The sequence below is a fragment of the Ambystoma mexicanum genome, chromosome 3p, assembly GCF_040938575.1.
Source record: "Ambystoma mexicanum isolate Mex_15411 chromosome 3p, UKY_AmexF1_1, whole genome shotgun sequence".
NCBI lineage: Eukaryota > Metazoa > Chordata > Amphibia > Caudata > Ambystomatidae > Ambystoma > Ambystoma mexicanum.
The window spans coordinates 105,193,429-105,210,644 of record NC_090925.1 but is presented as its reverse complement, the minus strand read 5'-3'; positions in this window follow the sequence as shown (position 1 = coordinate 105,210,644).

Below are 17,216 nucleotides of genomic sequence, written 5' to 3'. Positions count from 1 at the left end.
GGGCTGACTGCCTTTCTGATGATTCCATTTTTTGGCTTGGTTCTCCCTGCCTTTCATGCCCCCCTCTCTCTCTTTCTAAGCTCTAAGGGTTTATCAATGTGCTATGTAAATCATGTCCTCTTGAAAGAAATCTTCTAAGAAGAATTCACATTACAATGATATTCAAAATAATGTTGAATTGAACATAGTAGACCAAGCCACTTAAACCAAGCTACACATGACAAATTGACATCCAATATCCATCACAGGAAGTTCACCTCCGGTTCAGAGTCACATGAGCAATGAATTCACTCTAGAAAATTGTCTTTGTCTTAGAGGACATTGCTAAACCAAGCCAAGGCAGGCATTTCTCAAGGCTTCAGACAATGGCATACCTGGTTTCACCCTTATTAGGGATCATCAGTGCAGTATAACTACTGCAGTGCAATAGATAAACAACTCCCACTTTAGCAAAGTGCCTGACCAAAATGATAGGCAGTCGAGCCGGACATTCTGTTTGATAGTCTGGTAACAAGCCCTAGAAGAGAAAGGAAAAAGACAAACAATGGCATGTGTACTGTAACAACATGGTGGGACATAAAGGTAATGACTGTACTGCTGTAATCAGACCTTCCTGCTCATAACATGGGTACAGAGGGTTTGCACATAATAGTAATATTCAAGCCAGATACCCTAGAAGGCAAAATACATGTTCCTTTTCGAATTTCCTATGTAGGAAAACAAAGTTATGAATTATCAAGCTCTCCCAAAACAAAAATAGATACATTTTAGCCTGGGGCCTGACTGAACTCCCTGTCATAGACAGGAATACAGAGAATTTGAGAACCCAAATGGTACAGCTACATCGAAGTATGGTTGACCTGGGCAAAGGTCAACAGGTTATTTTCAGAGACCCAATAGGCCTAATTATACATGAAGCAATTGTTAAGCCCTATGGAAACCCAGCCCATAAAGATTCCCATTGGTTTTTTGATTCACTTCAGAGTCTAATGAGCATCATAGTTGTAATTACTGATGTGGTGGCGGCACATGTGCCATGCCCAGCTCTGGGGATCATGTCCTCAGGGGCACACAGGATGCTAAAATGGCCTATAAAATGGTGCTGGGGAAGACAGTTTCTGCTTCATTGCTGCCTCCTGGCTTTCTTATTTATTTGTCCCCACTCTGACCTACCACACATTCAAATGATGTTATTTCCCCCCCTCTTCCTGAGCTTTGTCTGCATCACGAAGGTCAATCTTGGGGAGCCGCAGACCGTCAATCTCGGGGAGCCGGAGACCTTCCAAGCATTTCAGAACTCCGATTGCAGGAAGTGCGGCTTGTGTTTGTAAACCTACCTCATTGGTTTCTCTTCTCTGAGGTACGTGCCCAGTCTCAGGGTGCCCTGGACACTTAGATGGGAAGTTACAACTCTGATTTAAGTGTTTTAAACTGTGATAGGAGCCTAGACTATGAAAGTAAAAGAGCTCTGCCAGTCCAGTAGAGTCAGGCTACGCCAGAATTACAGATGCTACTTAGCTTAAACGATTCCCATGTAGCTCACAGACGCAGTGATATTACGGTTACAAATACAGTATGCAACAGGGAAAACGAAAAGGAAGGGAGGGCGGCTTCTCCAAATACAATACCTTAGTGATTTGTTCATAATGATCATGTCTTTCAAATTCCCCGATGGGTAGTCTCTTGCTAAACTGCGACATGCACTCAATTATATTTCAGGAACACGATTTCACATTAGCAAGCTTTATTAGACATTTGATAATACTGATATGGCCATGTGTTTGTCCGTTGCCTTTTTGTCCGCTATCACGTGCCTGGCGGGAACACTGACGCAGAAGTAGGATTCAAAATGAATCATTGTGTGGGCAGAGAAATTCCCTACACTCTTCTATTTGATATCATGTGCTTTTTTTAGGCCCTGTTGCAAGCAGGACCATGTAAATGCACTCTTTTTTCAGTTTGATAATCTTTATTAAGATTAGTAAAAAGGTTAGAACAGCATAATCAAGACCATACAGGTAACCAGAGAATATTCATATTGTACATGAACAACAATTGAGCAAAACTGTCAAATATAATGCTCGTAGAGTAAAACAGGCAAACTAGTGTTTTAAAAATGTCAAACAGCAGCCAAATGCAACAAACTCTGTATCAAAAAGACATGTGTATAAATAATAGACAGACCAGGGAAACAGACAGGGGGATGGACAAGAGAATAAAAGGAGGGGAAGAAGCATGTAACATTAAAGCATTATAAACTCTTTAATTGAGTTGAGGCGCCAGACAAAAAACAAAAAAAACAAACATGCTAATCAGGAAGAAGGGATGGTACAGCAACATCCAAGCGCTCATCAATGGACAGCTCAAGAGCCATGAGAAGTCGAGCTAAAGTGATCCAAATAGCGAATGAAATGAGCCCATTTTCCATTATATTTGGGCATAGCGTCAAGGTAAATAGCCATACATTGTTCCATTCTTTGCACTTGACAAATGTTGTTCCACCGCCCCTTATCGGAGACATTATGCAAGTTTTTCCAATTGGTAGTGACAAGCTTAAGGGCAAGAGCAATAAAGAGGTCGCAGAGCTTAGCCTATTCTCGTAAATTGACATTGTTGATGGCATGACTACCTAGAAAAACATTCAGAAACGAGAGATGGGATATTGACATCAAAAATATAGTGAAGAAATCGCCACACCTCTTTCCAAAACTTGAGTACATAAGGACAGTCGTAAAACAAATGTTTAGAGGGAGCGGGGACATCTCCACAAGACCGACACTTGTGCCCCGCCCCAGGTTTTAATTTAGATAGTTTCAGGGGAGTGATGAAGGCTCTATGAATAAAAAAATACAGATGTTGCGTAATGTTAGCAGAGGTGGAGACACCCTTAATCTTTGCAAACAGTAGAGACCAAGTGTTATCATGTAAGGTAAGCACAATCCATTTAGTGATAGGATGATCCTTATTACACACAACTTTATGACATTTTGCAGCAGGGACATCGGAACCCATGGTTCCAATGTCACCAGGTAAAAGAATGCAATTCGCATAGCAGAGCGTCCAAACACGCATTGACCAATTTATTGTAAGTTGAAATCCGAAATCGGAATGGGGAAGTGATATTTTAGCTTTTGGAATGAGAGCTGTTATTAATAATCTGATAAATAGATCTGATGCCTTTGCTTAACCAGGATCTGCGGTAGAGTGCCCTGCCCATTATAGCAATAGCTTTACTGTGTCACAGAAATGGAGAGCGAATCTGGGCAGGAGATCTGCAATGGGGGGAAGAGAAACAGTTTCAAGGCAGAGGTTGAAGCCTTGATGGGTTCTGAGAATACAGATGAGACATGACTGAAGATGTAATTTAGGTCAATAATGTCATACGGAAGTACCAGAGTTTTTTCCAACTTACACCAAGAGGGAATATGTGAAGGAGCAGAAGTGGTGAACCAGCAACAGGTTTATTCGAGTAAGAAGGCAGAGTGATAGAGTTTAAAATCCGGTCTGATGACCTCCCTCCCCTCACCATCATGCAAGGCTCTTGACTTGCTAATTCTTTTACATTTCCCTGACCCTCAAAGGAAATTGAGAAGAATAGAATTAATGGACTTGAAAAATGAGGAAAGTAATGGAATCGGGAGTAGCTACAGATAGTACAGGACGATAGGGGACAGAATCATTTTAATGGTATCTGTCACGGCTCCAAAGTCCAGGTGCAGGAGTGGTGTGAACCAACTACCCCCACTACGGTCTGGGCACCTGCAAGACTATGCTCACACAGGCCTCCGAGACCCCAGCAGGGAAAGAGGGTTAGGATCTCGTTGGTTGGATGGGTCTCGCACAGCGGGTAACCGGATAGAGGGTTAGGAAAGGGAAATTGGACAGGCAAGGGAACACATGGGAAAAACAACAGTCACAACAATACATTTACATACTATTCCCCCACATACACACAGTGCAGTACAATAACTTTTGATGCAAAAGGCACTTAGCTCTGTGGTTGAGTGCTGGCCTCCTGCCTGCGCACTCTCAGGTCCGGAACTCGGAGCAGTTCGAATGCTGCAAGAGAGTTTAGTATTAGCGGCCTGTGTTAACTCACAAAGGCGAAATACAACCACCACAAAACTGCATTAGTGACGCATGCCACCTTGAGTTTGGTTAGTGCTAGCACATGCACATTATACTTAGTTGGTTAATCTGCTCTCTGAGCTTAATTGTGCCCAACTAAAGGGTTGTTCAGAACATGCGGCCCAAGGTTGCTGCACGTGGCTTAAAGGGAATAAGATCCTTAGTGCCGCCAAAGTTTTGCCGCACGTGGCCTAATATCAAGCACTACGTGCTGCCAGAGTTTGCCGCATGTGACTGTGGGCTCCCCGTGCTGCCAAAGTGTGCCACACGTGGCTGAAGACTGGTTGGTAAACACACGCTGCACGCGTTAGTCAGTGAAGCATGCGAGCTAAATTCGCGTCGGTTAAATGCTATGGAGCTGATAGGCACTTATCTTTTCCCTTTAGCAGGGGACGTAGTATGGGCGGGCGGTGCCCCCTGCACGTGCCCCTCAGAGGATTGGAAGTTCCTATGTGTCCCCGCTTCTTCCGCGCTTTTCCCCGTAGCTGCGCTTTTAATTCCCAAGTGGGGTTGGGTCGCTAGGGCTTTGCTGTACTTATCTCGTATATGCGAGGGGCCGGAATGGTGATTCCTTGGAGCGTGGCCCTTCGCGTGATCCAGGGGATTTGCCATCCTTGTTGGAAGTTTGAAGCCTGATACATTTTGGTTTTGTATTTCAACAGCGCACCAGTGGCCAACTCAGTGAGTTCTTTATTTATCTGAAAGCCCAATGAAAGGACCAAACAAAGATTAACATCCAAGGAAGATTGATAACATTGTTTTTCAGCATCGTAAAGCTGGAGGTACAAGTTATCGAGGTGTGCTTTATGCAGTTTTCTTTTCTTACAAGAGTAAGCAATGACATGACCACGCAACGTCACTTTGAAGGCATCCCAATTGGTGACAACTGAAGTATCACGGTCTATACTTTTAGCAAAATACTGTTCTTGAAAGGAATGAAACAACTGGATAAACTGTTGATCATGTAGCAAACTATTGTTAAATCTCCAGCGCGGGGTGGCTTTTTGTTATCAGCAAGGTTAAACGTGGTAGAGACAGGGGTATGATCGGAGATGCTGATGTTAGAAATAGAAAAGTCAATGAGAGTACCAGTGAGAGAATTCGATGAAAAAATCGAGACGTGATAGAGTGTCATGTAGGGATGAGTAAAAGGTGTAATCTAAGTGAGTTGGGTGAGAGAGCCTCCAAGTGTCAACAAGGCCAGTCTCAGCTAGACAATGCGTGAAGGCCTTATGGGACTTATAGCTTTTGAAGACACAGTTGTACTTACTGTCTAAAAAGGGATCCCATACCTGCTTAACATCACCACACAAAATGAGATTATTGAGGCCAGAACTAAGAATAATTTGTTAAATAGAATCCCAGAAACCAGGATAAGGGAGGGTGGGGCCATACACATTCATAACAGACAGAGAATAAGAGCGAATCAGATGTTTGACCCAGCCCAACTCCTATTCAGTGTCAGCATCCTGTGCTAGTATTTTTAACAACGATTTCTTTGCTGATAAGTATAGCAACACCATTTTTCTTGCCCACGGCAGGGCTAGCAAAAACATCTTTAATCCAGAATGATTTAAGCTTCATGGTTTCAGAAAGAAACAGGTGAGTCTCCTGTATACATGCTATGGATGGCTTGAGTTTATTCAGGTGTGAGATGATCTTGTGTATTTTAATAGGGTTATTAGACCCTTTGATGTTCCAAGTTATGCACCTAAAAACCATAGTAGCACATGAGTACAGGTAAAGAGAACTGCAACATATGGACCAAAACACAATGCAAAAAAAAAAAGTAATACAGACAAGAGTGCACCGATAAATCAAATGCAGTTTAAAAAACATGCAATAGCAAGAAAAATGGCTTCAAAGCGAAGACCAGACACAGAAGGAAAGAACATGAGGGTGAAGGGGAAAGAAAGGGAAGCCTGACCATAGTTAAGGAGTTTTTACACGTCAGGGGAAAGAAACCACAATTCCAAGTGGCAAAACACATACAAAAGAAATTGTGAAACCTGCAGGGTCAGGCTAAAAGATTAAGAAAACTGGAAAAAAGTAACGGGAGTAGGTGACACCACCTGGACCGTCAAACATACACGGACAGCCCTTTCCAGGAGATGGGTCACAGAACCACACGACCCATCAAAAATACAGACCATGAGTTGATAACAATAATCCACAGCATGAGTTCAAAGAAACCGCCAAGTGCAGAAGAGGATTTAGGTCTCCATGCCTTCAGTTTTTATAGAGCGAATAAAGGCGTTCAGATCGGCAGAGCCATCAAAGTGTCTGTTCACACATCGGTAGTAATTTTAAAGAAGCAAGGAAGAAAAATGTTGTATGTCACGTTAAGCTTTTTCAGGGCTAGGCGAAAAGACAGAAATTCCTTACAACATTGAGCAGTTATTTTTGCCACATCCTACGTGATATGAATTTTGCTACCTTGCCAGCTGAGGGGTTTTCTCTCCTTAACCTTCGAGATTAGAAGCTGGAGGGGGGTTGAATAGATGATGAGGAGCTTTTGACTGGACCAATGCGATGGGCACACTGGATGTTGAGTGACATATTTGGTTGGAGGCGAAGCAGGACTGGCAGCATCTTTTGTAGGAATGAGATGGGATTGGACGCTTCAGATTCCTCCGGTAGACCAGCAACACGCAGATTATTTCACCTACTTCTGTTCTCCAACTCCTTGGTGTGTCTTTGAAGAGCTTTGATTGTTTTTTTTCCAGCATTACCACTCTTGGGGAGACATCCTCCACAAAACCAACTGTTCTCTCCATTTCATCCATTCTTCCTTCAAAACCTTTCCACCTGTCATAAAGTTGCTGTAGTTTCTGGTTAGTGGTTTCAATGAAGGGGTTTAGAGCGCTGATCTCTTGTAATATATCTTCAATAGCCAGGTCAGCAGAGGAGAGCGGTGGCAGCGAATCACTTTTAGGACTTTAAGATTGACCAAGGGAGGAATTGAGTCCTTGCTGGTGGGCTGTGATTTTTGAGGGCCTTTACCAGATGCCATGACAGCAAATAAGGCAGGCGAGATAGACCGCTGTAAAAGTGGTGTGGGATGAAAGCGGTGATAGAGCGCTAATGCAAGAGAGTCTACACAGCAGCCAAGTGTAAAGGTCTGAGCCTTAAAGGCTTTGAAGACCCAGACCAATTGCAGTGATCAGTATGAGGGGTATAGGAGGCGCCGGTAATGTAGCAACCAGAAAAGAGAAAAATGAAAAATACGACAGGTTGAGGAATGTGAATGAAATGCTGATGTTAAATAATTCAAGTCCCTTAAATTCAATGTAAAATGTTTGTAGGGATGTGAGAATACTATCCGAGTGCCATTGCGACAGGGAAGGCACCAGGTGATGAAGTTGCAGGAAGATGGCTTTAAAACATCAGGGAAGCATCACTCAGAAGGTGTTAGAATGGAGGTATTGAAAAATAGGCACGGTGCAGCAGTAAAACACCTCACAGGAAAGCCTGTAAATACTTGAAAGTAAGCAGTCAGAGCATAACGTGCTTTCCAAAGTGAAATAATCACATTAGGGCAAGGTAACAAGCGTTGCAGGAAAAGTCAGTGAAAAGAGAAAGAAACACTTACATTTCTGTAGGCCGTTCAAACACAATAATTATGTGAGGTAGGTGGTGGCGCTCAATACGAAAAACGAAGCCGACAAGCCGAAAAGGCCGAGCCGGCCCGTTGCGTCACACGCAAAGCCCAACGTTACCACGTGTGAAGCAGCTGTAAATCAGGCAAGAGGGTGCTCGTTTCCCCTAGTTAATGGAGTCTGCCGTGAAGAGACACCAAAGACGCCAGAACACAGCAGAGCTTGCAGGCGTCGACCACAAAAGTGGGTAGCAGAAGATGTTCGAAAGAAGAAGGCGGTAAGGAGTTATAACATCAAAGATAAGGAATTGATGGGCTGGTGCGGTGCGGTCATGCAGCCATTCTTCCCGGCGCCAAGCCACGCCCCCTGTAAATTTACTTTTAAACCATTTTACAAATGTAAACAAACACTCTCACCTTAAATCACTTCTGGCTTCACCTATTGGTAAAACAGGTCTGAATTGGAAGACAAAGAATCAATAGTAGTATTTCTCCCAAAAGGTTTCTTTAATAAAGGAATAGTGCAGCAAGGGTGGGGAGATGTTATGAACTTTGAGAATGATGAAAGCATATTGCAATGCAGATGTAGGGTATTGCGACTTGTGTGAGGAACCTCCAATTTGCTTCCAAATAATGGCCCGATTTCGAGTTGGCGGTGCGGCGAACACGTGGCAGTAATCCCGTTACTGCCACATATCCATCACCACCAAATTACAAGTTTTGGTGGATTTACCACTTGGTAATTTCGCCAATTCTTTGATGAAATTGGAGGATTTACATCCAGCATAATGCTGGTGGTAAATCTTCCACTTTTCCTCCAAAAATAGTCCAAACTACCACTCAGTAATTCCACCTGTAGTAATTCAACCAAATAATTCCATTTATGGGGACTAGCACCGCCCTACCACCACTTGCAATACTGTGATAAACCCACTGGACCATGTGGCGGTAACAGTAACTGATTTTGTCAGTATTACAAAATACCATCTAAACTCGGAATGAGGCCTATCGATGCCCTTAAAATAATGAAACAATAGCATATGTAAAGGACTGCTGGACTCGTTTTAAAAAAAATAATAATTTGTATTAGTTTTTACAACAACCAATCAACACAAACAAACTTGACAGTGCATGTCATATTGCTTCAAACAACATATGCGGTATCATAGGAAATCCACTGCCTCCCCATACCCTCTCCCTTAACACAAGCCTACCCCACTTCGCCCTCCGCCATTGTATCTTCTAGGGGCTCCTCCTCCTCTGTATTCCTGGAGGAGTCATGTTCACTTAGGCAGGCCTGGGAGGACCCAGCCAGTGTGGCCACTAAGTGTCTCCAGGCAATCAGAGTTCCCGCTTCCCCCCCCCCATTATTGGCTGCCTCGTTCCATACCGCCGTTTCTGCCTGTGCCCATTTCTGGAGATCGTGTCACCAGACCTCTACCATTGGCCTGTTGTTTGCTTTCCAACCCATGGCAATTCTACGCTTGGCAAGTATGTAGGCCAAGTCCTTGAGTTTGCTCACGTGTTTCAGCTTGCCCGGTCTAGGAAAGCCTCCCACTGTGCATGCCCACACAGATTCCACATCTAGCTTGATCCCCTTCTTGGTTAGACAGTGGGCTACTTCTCCCCAGAATTTCCCAATCTCCGGGCATGCCCAGAACATATGTATCATCCCTGCGTTAACTTCCCCACATTTGGGACATGTTTGTATCTCTACGCTCTTAAATCGAGCAATCCTCTCGGGGGTCATGTACGCTCTGTGGGTGACATATAACTGCATCTGGTGCAGCCTCGCATTCCTCGATACTTTTTTATGGTATCTCTAGACCCTCTCCCACAACCCGTCATTCATGGGTTCCCCGGCTTCCTCTTCCCAGTCTCGTCTCAGCTGGGTCACTTCCTTTCCCACCCTGGACATCAGCAGTTTATAGATTCGAGAGACCTCGTGCCCCCCATAAATTGTTTCTATGGTCGTATCAGGTTGGTCTTTCAGCACTATTTCGGACCATGTCTCTTTCACCCGCCGTACCAATCTGGTATAGGTAATATACTGCCCTAGGTGTAGACCTGTTTCTTCTACCAGTACGTTAAATTCCATTACCTTCCCATCGTGCCATACATCTCCCAGCGTTGCAATGCCCACCGGTTCCCAATGTGTACGAATCGTCTTCCCCTCCAGTCAATGCCACCAACGGCAACTGCGGAGAACAGGGGGTTGGGTTCTCCATGGCCTGGCAAGCCTTACGCCACATCTTCCATCTCAGTTCTAGCATGCTCGTGCACTCTTTTAGCTCTGGTTTAGACAGCCATATCCATTCTTTCAAAAAGAACAGAGCACTTTCAGACCTCAACAATCTGGACTCGGATGTTGAGTCTTCCGTTAATCACTTAGCCACATATTGTACTTGGCTGGCCAGATAATAGACCTCAAAGTTGGGCAATTATATGTCCGCTTTATCATACATATTCTGCAGTTTCCACAGGGTTATGCTGTTCCTGGTATTGTTCCATATGAACCCTCTACATATGCTCTGAAGTTTGGTGAATAATCTTTTGGGTATCATATATGGTATATTCCCAAAAAAAGTAACAACCTCGGCAATACTACCATCTTCAGCAGTGTCACCCTCCCTACCATGGCCAGAGGGAGTTTAGCCCAGAATCTCATGCTGTTCTCGATGTTTACCACTGCCTTCACTGTGTTATGTTTACATTCAACCTCCACCGTATGATAGACATCAATCCCCAGATATCTAATGGTTCTAGTCTCCCAGGGTATTTGTAATACTGGTAAATTTTCTCGCGTAATGCCTTTATATCTCCCCATGGGGAATATGCACGACTTCTTCGGGTTGACTGTAATGCCAGAGAGCAATGCAAATCGCTCCGTTACTTCTAGGATATATTGCAGGTTTTCCTACGGGTACCTCAAGTATAACAGCATATCGTCGGCGTACATTGATATTAAATGTGACCCTCCTTTCGTATAGATTCCCACCTCCCCGTATTGTTGCCTTACATATATCGCCAAGGGTTCTAGTGCAAGGATAAACAGCATCAGAGACCAAGGACAGCCCTGTCTGGTGCCCCTACTGAGTTGCCACCTCTCCGAGATGATTGTTCCCATCTTGACCCTGGCTAGTGGCCTGCTGTACAGTAGTTTCACCTACTTCAAATACCCCGCCCCTATTCCGTATTCTTTTAGGGCTGTCATCAGCCAAGGCCATTTGACAGAGTCAAAGGCCTTTACTGCATCTAATGAGACAATTGCAACTTCTTGTGAGTCCCCTTCCGTTTGCTCTATAACACAGTGGAGCCTCCTGAGATTGTAGGATATGCTCCTATGAGGAACATATCCGATCTGGTCAGGGTGTATGCGTTTGTTAATGACCTGTCTCAATCTATTTGCCAACACAGCCATGAGTATCTTGCTGTCCTGGTTTAGCATGGAGAGCAGTCTATACAACCCGCAGTCTGTGCTCGGCTTGTTAGGTTTGAGAAGTGGGATAATAGTTGCCTCTCTCAGGGATTCTGGCAGTGTCCCTGCTTCGAACGCTTCATTCAACATTGCCAGTAGCGGGGGGAGCACCTCCATCTTATATGTTTTTTAGAACTCACTGGGGAGTCTGTCCGTTCTCGGGGCCTTACTACTAGGCAATAGCTTAATTACTGCTTCTAGTTCCTCTAATGTGATTGGGGCCTCTAGGTTCTCTCTCTCTTCAGCATTCAGTTTAGGTAAGCCTATATCCTCTAATGTTTCCATCATCCCGCCCCATTCTTCCCCTTCAACGTTTCCATACAGTTGTTGGTAAAACTCAAGGAACCTCTTGTTCACGCCCTCTTGGGTATCAAGTGTCTGTCCAGTCTCCCACTTTACTGCTCTAATCGTTGATCTAGGTGTCTCATTTTTATATAACCATGCTAGCAACCTCCTCGGTTTGTCCGCACCAGCGTGCTGCCTCTCTAGGTATTTCTTGTAATTTAAGCTGCATAGTCTCTTCCAGTGCACTCCCCACTCCTGCTGCAATTGGCTAATGGTTTCAGCATTCTCAAGGGAGTTATCTCCTCTCCGCATAATTGCCTCTAATTTCGCCTCCGCCTTTTGCAACTCCTGTGTTATGCCTCCTTGTTACCTTTTTGTTTCGGATATAGCCGCTCCCCTCATCACCACCTTAAATGCCTCCCACAGAGGGCCAGCCGAATCTACGCTGCCTGTGTTATTTTTGAAGTATTCTATAATTTCCTTTCCCAAGTCCTCCCTGAACATTGTGTCTTTCAACGCTTCAGCTCTGAGCCGCCCCGTTGGGATCCTTGCTCTGGGAGGCAAGTATTGCCATGCTAAGATCAGTGGCGAGTAGTCTGAAAGGACCCTCGCTTTGTATTCTGACCGCATTAGCTCCCCCGTCAGCTCCAGAGTGACAAACATATATTCTAGCCATGTGTACATGTTTTGTGGGGCTGTGTAATGCAAATAATGTCTTTCATGTGGGTGGTGTAGCCTCCATATATCCTCCAGATAAAAGTCTCCCAACAGGGTTCTCAAGGTTTTAGCTGCAGGGGTGGGTTTGTCTAACTTCCTGTCTGATCTGTCCACCATGGGGTCCAGCGTGCAATTAAAGTCACCTCCCCATATCACTGCACCCCCCAGGTATGGGCTTGCTTTACTATATAAGGACTTAAAATAGGCCATAGTTTCCTGGTTTGGGGCATATGTGTTAATGATACACAGCTCTCTATTTTCTATCAATCCTTGTATTGCCACACCATCCTCCCATCTGACTGCACGGTGGACTGTAATAACTGAAAGGGGACATGTGGTGCTACCCAAGTAATCTCCTCGGGCGTATGCAGAATACGTTGCCCCTATGATAGTCCCCTTCCATTTTTCATTATCACCTCCTGTTTTTCTTTTGTGAGGTGCGTTCCTTGTAATAGGGTGATATCTATCCTCTGCCTCTTTAGATACATCATGATCTTTTTCCTCTTCAAATAACTATTGAGCCCCCTGACATTCCAGGTTGCTACCTTAAGATCTCCCATCCCTCATCCATACCCCGTCCCGCCTCTGTCCTCCCTTGTCTTCTGCCCCATGCGCAGTAGCACGTGGATGTAAGCTTGTTCCCTGTCTCCAACTTCCCCCATGCCCCTACACACCCCACAAAAATCTTCCACTCCTCCCTTCCTAACCCCAACTGTTGCCCCTCTCCCAACCCCCTTCCAACTTCCCTAAACTGTGGCCCAGCTCCATCCCTGGATCTCAGGCTACATCGCATCTAGCCCGTCTCTCGGTATAACCAATACTCGGTACTTAGCAGGGGTCTACCTTCCCGAAGTATCCCAACTAGACTACCTCTGGGGGGATCGGTAGTGTGTCTCCTGGTGTTACCTCCTGCTATATGCTAACAACTTGTCATAGTATGAGCTCCACACTCTGCGCCGACAATGCCATGTGCAATCCGCTATAATCGAATGCCATTGTCTACATATCTGATGTACTTATCACTGTGTATAGTTATCTGATGTCTCCTTGTGGCGCTTGCAAGGCTCCGGGTCACATCTATGCCCCACTCTCCTTCTGATCTGCCACTCCCATCGGACAATTTCTCGAGTCCAGCCATGTCGTCACGTCCTCTGGTGAATCAAAGAATAAGGCTTTGTTCTTTAGGAGCACCTTCGTTTTCGCTGGGTACAGCAGCATGTATCTGTATCCTGCCTCGCGCATCCTCCTCTTCACAGCCACATAATTGAAGCGTTGTCTCTGTACCATGATGGTATAGTCCGGGTATGCGATGACAGTCGTTGATGTTCTGCTTATTGTTCCTCCCTTATGGAAGTGTTCCAGGACATTCTCCCTATCTTTATAGTTCAGGATTTTTGCAATAAATGGTCCAGGTGGGGCTCCCGGTGGTGGTTTTCTTGACAGGGCTCTACTGGGAACTGTTGGCTTGGTGTTCCGCCTGTTATTTCTTGCAGCAACATGTTTTCGATGTAGTTCGTCGGGTCCGATCCCTCCTCTCCCTCCGGAAACCCCACAATGCGTACGTTGTTTCTGCTGGCTCGCCCTTCCGCTTCTTCCGATCTACTTTGGAGGTTTCGCACCTGTTGTTGCAACACATGGATGTTCGTTGTGTTGGCCTTGATTGAACTTGTAATGTCTTTGACTTCCTTTTCCAGGGTCCCTGTGTGTTCGGCCAGTGCGTGCAAATCTTGCCGCAGTAGATTCACATCGATGCTCACAGCGACAATTTTAGATTCCAACACAGTCCTTAGGTCCGAAATGGCTGTGTCTATCCTACTTCCCATCATTACTTTTAGTTCAGCTATAGCGTCCAGTATCCGTTGGTTGTTGAGTGCCATCTTATCACTTTCTTTAATACTTTGTTCTTTCCCACTGGCCCTCTCCATCGCCTGCAGTGATTTAGCATACTCCTTGATGGTGGATTGTTTCCCCTTGCCTTTATGCAATTTGGACGCCATCCTCCTTTTGTGAGCGGGCTACAGGCAGGAAATTGCCTTTGGTTTTGGAGCACTCCGTTGTGTAGGGCCCTTCTTCCCCACACCCGGGCTGACTGCCTTCGCTTGTTACCTCTTATTTCGCTGGAGTGTCCCTGGTTTCTCTTAGCATAGAGGTGCGTTCTGTACTCGGGACGTCCTCCACATTCTGTTACCACCTAATTATACTGGAGTACTCCTGGCTTCATATGACGCGGGGACACATGCACCTCTGGGGTGTATACAGTTTTGGTGTCTACCAGACCTGGTTGTGCTCGTCTGGCTGGTGCATGTTTCGCTGCAGCGTGAGTGTTGGCGGCCGTGGTAGTTGATGCATCTACCTCGGCTCCTGGGCCTCCCTTGGGAGATTGAGGCCTGTGATTGTCCAGCCCACGCCCTCGCACCAATTGCAAGGCTCCCCTTCCTGTGCACCTTTATAGCACGCCAACCTCATCTCCCTGCTGCCAGTGGCCGTGCCAACACCACTTCGCCCTGTCGCGTTTTTCCTCTTTCTTCAGGCCTGTCCACTGCTTCCCAGTCCTTCAGTGCACACCTCTTCCAATGCAGCACATGTGGTCGCTCTAAGTCTCCTTTTAGCGTCTGGATATTCGTGTTACGTCCCTATGGAGCTTGTCCACATGTGCATTCTATCTGGGTGCATCAGGCACAGTGCGACCTCTGTGAGCCCATCTGTTGTCCTTCAGTTGCACAGTGGGCTCACGTGTGGTTATGATGTGTACCTCTGCCTTGGCAGGTATGATCTGTATTTAAGTGGTCCTGCCGGGTACTTATGCACTCTGAGAGTGCATGCAGCAGTGGCTTACGAACTGCTTTGCTTTGCACTCAAGTACTTTACAATATTCGGAACGAACTCCTGCTGACGCATGCCCTGTTCGTTCCGAGGGAAACATGCTCACAACTCGCTTTCTTGTTTATTGTTCGTCCACACCATGGTAGTTTCTTCCTGAAGGCACTCAGGCCTGCCACGCGACCTCAGTGTACCACGTCCCTGGGCACTGGTGTTTCAGTATTCTTCTTGCTGCAACCGTCTTACAAGTGCCCTTTTGATCTTAAATTTAAAGTTACAGATTTCAGTTTAGCTGTAACTGATATCCAGTGGTAACCTTGAAGCGTGCTTTAACTTCATCCAGAACAGTTCCTGAATGGTGAAGATGTTTGCAAAAAGAAGTGGAGCTCGACCACAGCAGTAGACTCGAATCTCCTCTAGGGGCTGTATTGATGTTGTTTCCCCTCAGTGCAAAACTGATCCTAGCACTCGTAGTTCCTATTTATAAATGGTAGTTTAACACTGGCCACGTCCTCACAGTTTGCTGATTGCTAGCACTCGGCTGTGCGTCCACCGTGCCATCCCGTGCCTGTGTTGTCATTTATTCCATTTTTCCCCAAACATGTCTTCCGCTCCTCCGTTAATGTCAGTTTCACTTTCTTTGCATGGTCCTGCTCCTTCTTTGTAGCAGTGCGTCGGTCACAATGTTGCTATTGCTTGTATTTACCGCGGGTGATCCCGTATTGCAGTTGTCTGGCAAACTGCAACTCAGCTGAGCAGCCAGGTGGCCTCATACACAGGTGCTTTTATTGTATCCCTCAAGAGCGGGACCGTTCAGTCTGCCGACCGCTTCTTGGTACTTTGTTACTGCGTTGGTCTTCGTGTCAGCGTCTAATGGCTGTAGAGAGACCTTGCAAGCATACCATACAGCTCCGGCTCAGCACAATGTATACTGCAACCTCTTACATTCCTGTTTCCCTTTGTCGCATCTAGGAGTCCTCATATCTAGTTAGTTTGCGTAATCTTCCGGCAGCTAGTGTATATAATTGTATTCCACTACCAGCTGACGCTGTTATCCGCTGTGCAGCTGTGTTATCTTCCGTCCCTTTGTTCGTGCAACGACATCTTGGTGACTCCGGCACCCTGGGCTCTCTAAACTTTATCAGCTCGCACTTTCAGCTCCCTGCTGCGAATTACACTGGCCATGTAACCGTTGCATCCTCAATATGTTCACACGTCTACAGATGTATTGTGGAGCTCGGCAGCAATCTTCAAACGCCTCTTTTCTTCAGGATTGTCAAGTTTGTGAAATTATTGTTCAAAAATCTGAGCAGAATGGTGCAATTTTCATGAATTTTTAGGAAAGCGAAAAGGCAATATCGAGAGCAACCTTTATTGGGGAAATGTATAAAATCAGGCAGGAAATGCTGCCAAAGCCTCACATTTTTAACCTCCATTACCAAACTATTGTCCCTGAAATACCATGAAAACCCATACAAGAATCAAAGCCAAATATTAATGCAGCAATGTATTTAGTCTAATCAGCAAACTGAAATATCTTTTAGTACCCAGCTCAATGAAACTTATTTATTAAACCTGGCAAGGTTGAAGGGCTGAGCCAACTTTGTCAGAAATTCATATTTCCACTTTGAATGTCACACTCAAATCTCTACAGCAGCTGGTCTACCATGCCAGCAGTCAATATTTTAACCATAAGCGCTGGAGTTTCTGACAAACTGAGGAAATCAGACAACCTGCATATCAATGTCACAGGGATTATTTCTCACTAGGGCTACAAATTAATGTCCCAAGTCCAAAACAGTATAAGCACCCGGCGCTTATGCGCAATCAATCAGGTTCCTTGGTCCGCGGCTGATACTCCCAAACTCAGCTTAGGTTCCATGTATCCTGTTGGCTACCTCCCCTGCCCTGTTCTGCCATCTTCTGACACCCACCCTTTCCCTTTAAAAAAATAAAATCATCTGAACTCCCCACTTAACTGATTGTGGTGGCATAGCTTCGCTCGGGCTGTTAACTCGGGCTGATGGGCCGTGACCCCCCGGAGTAGTCCGTGTAATGGGTTAATAACGCCACATTGGTCAACATTTTAAGAACCAGGCTCTGGACAATGCTCTGCAGTTGGTTTATCAGCTCAATATCCCCAGTAAATTAGAACTCAGTATCATTAGCGACTGGGCATCAACAGTGGAT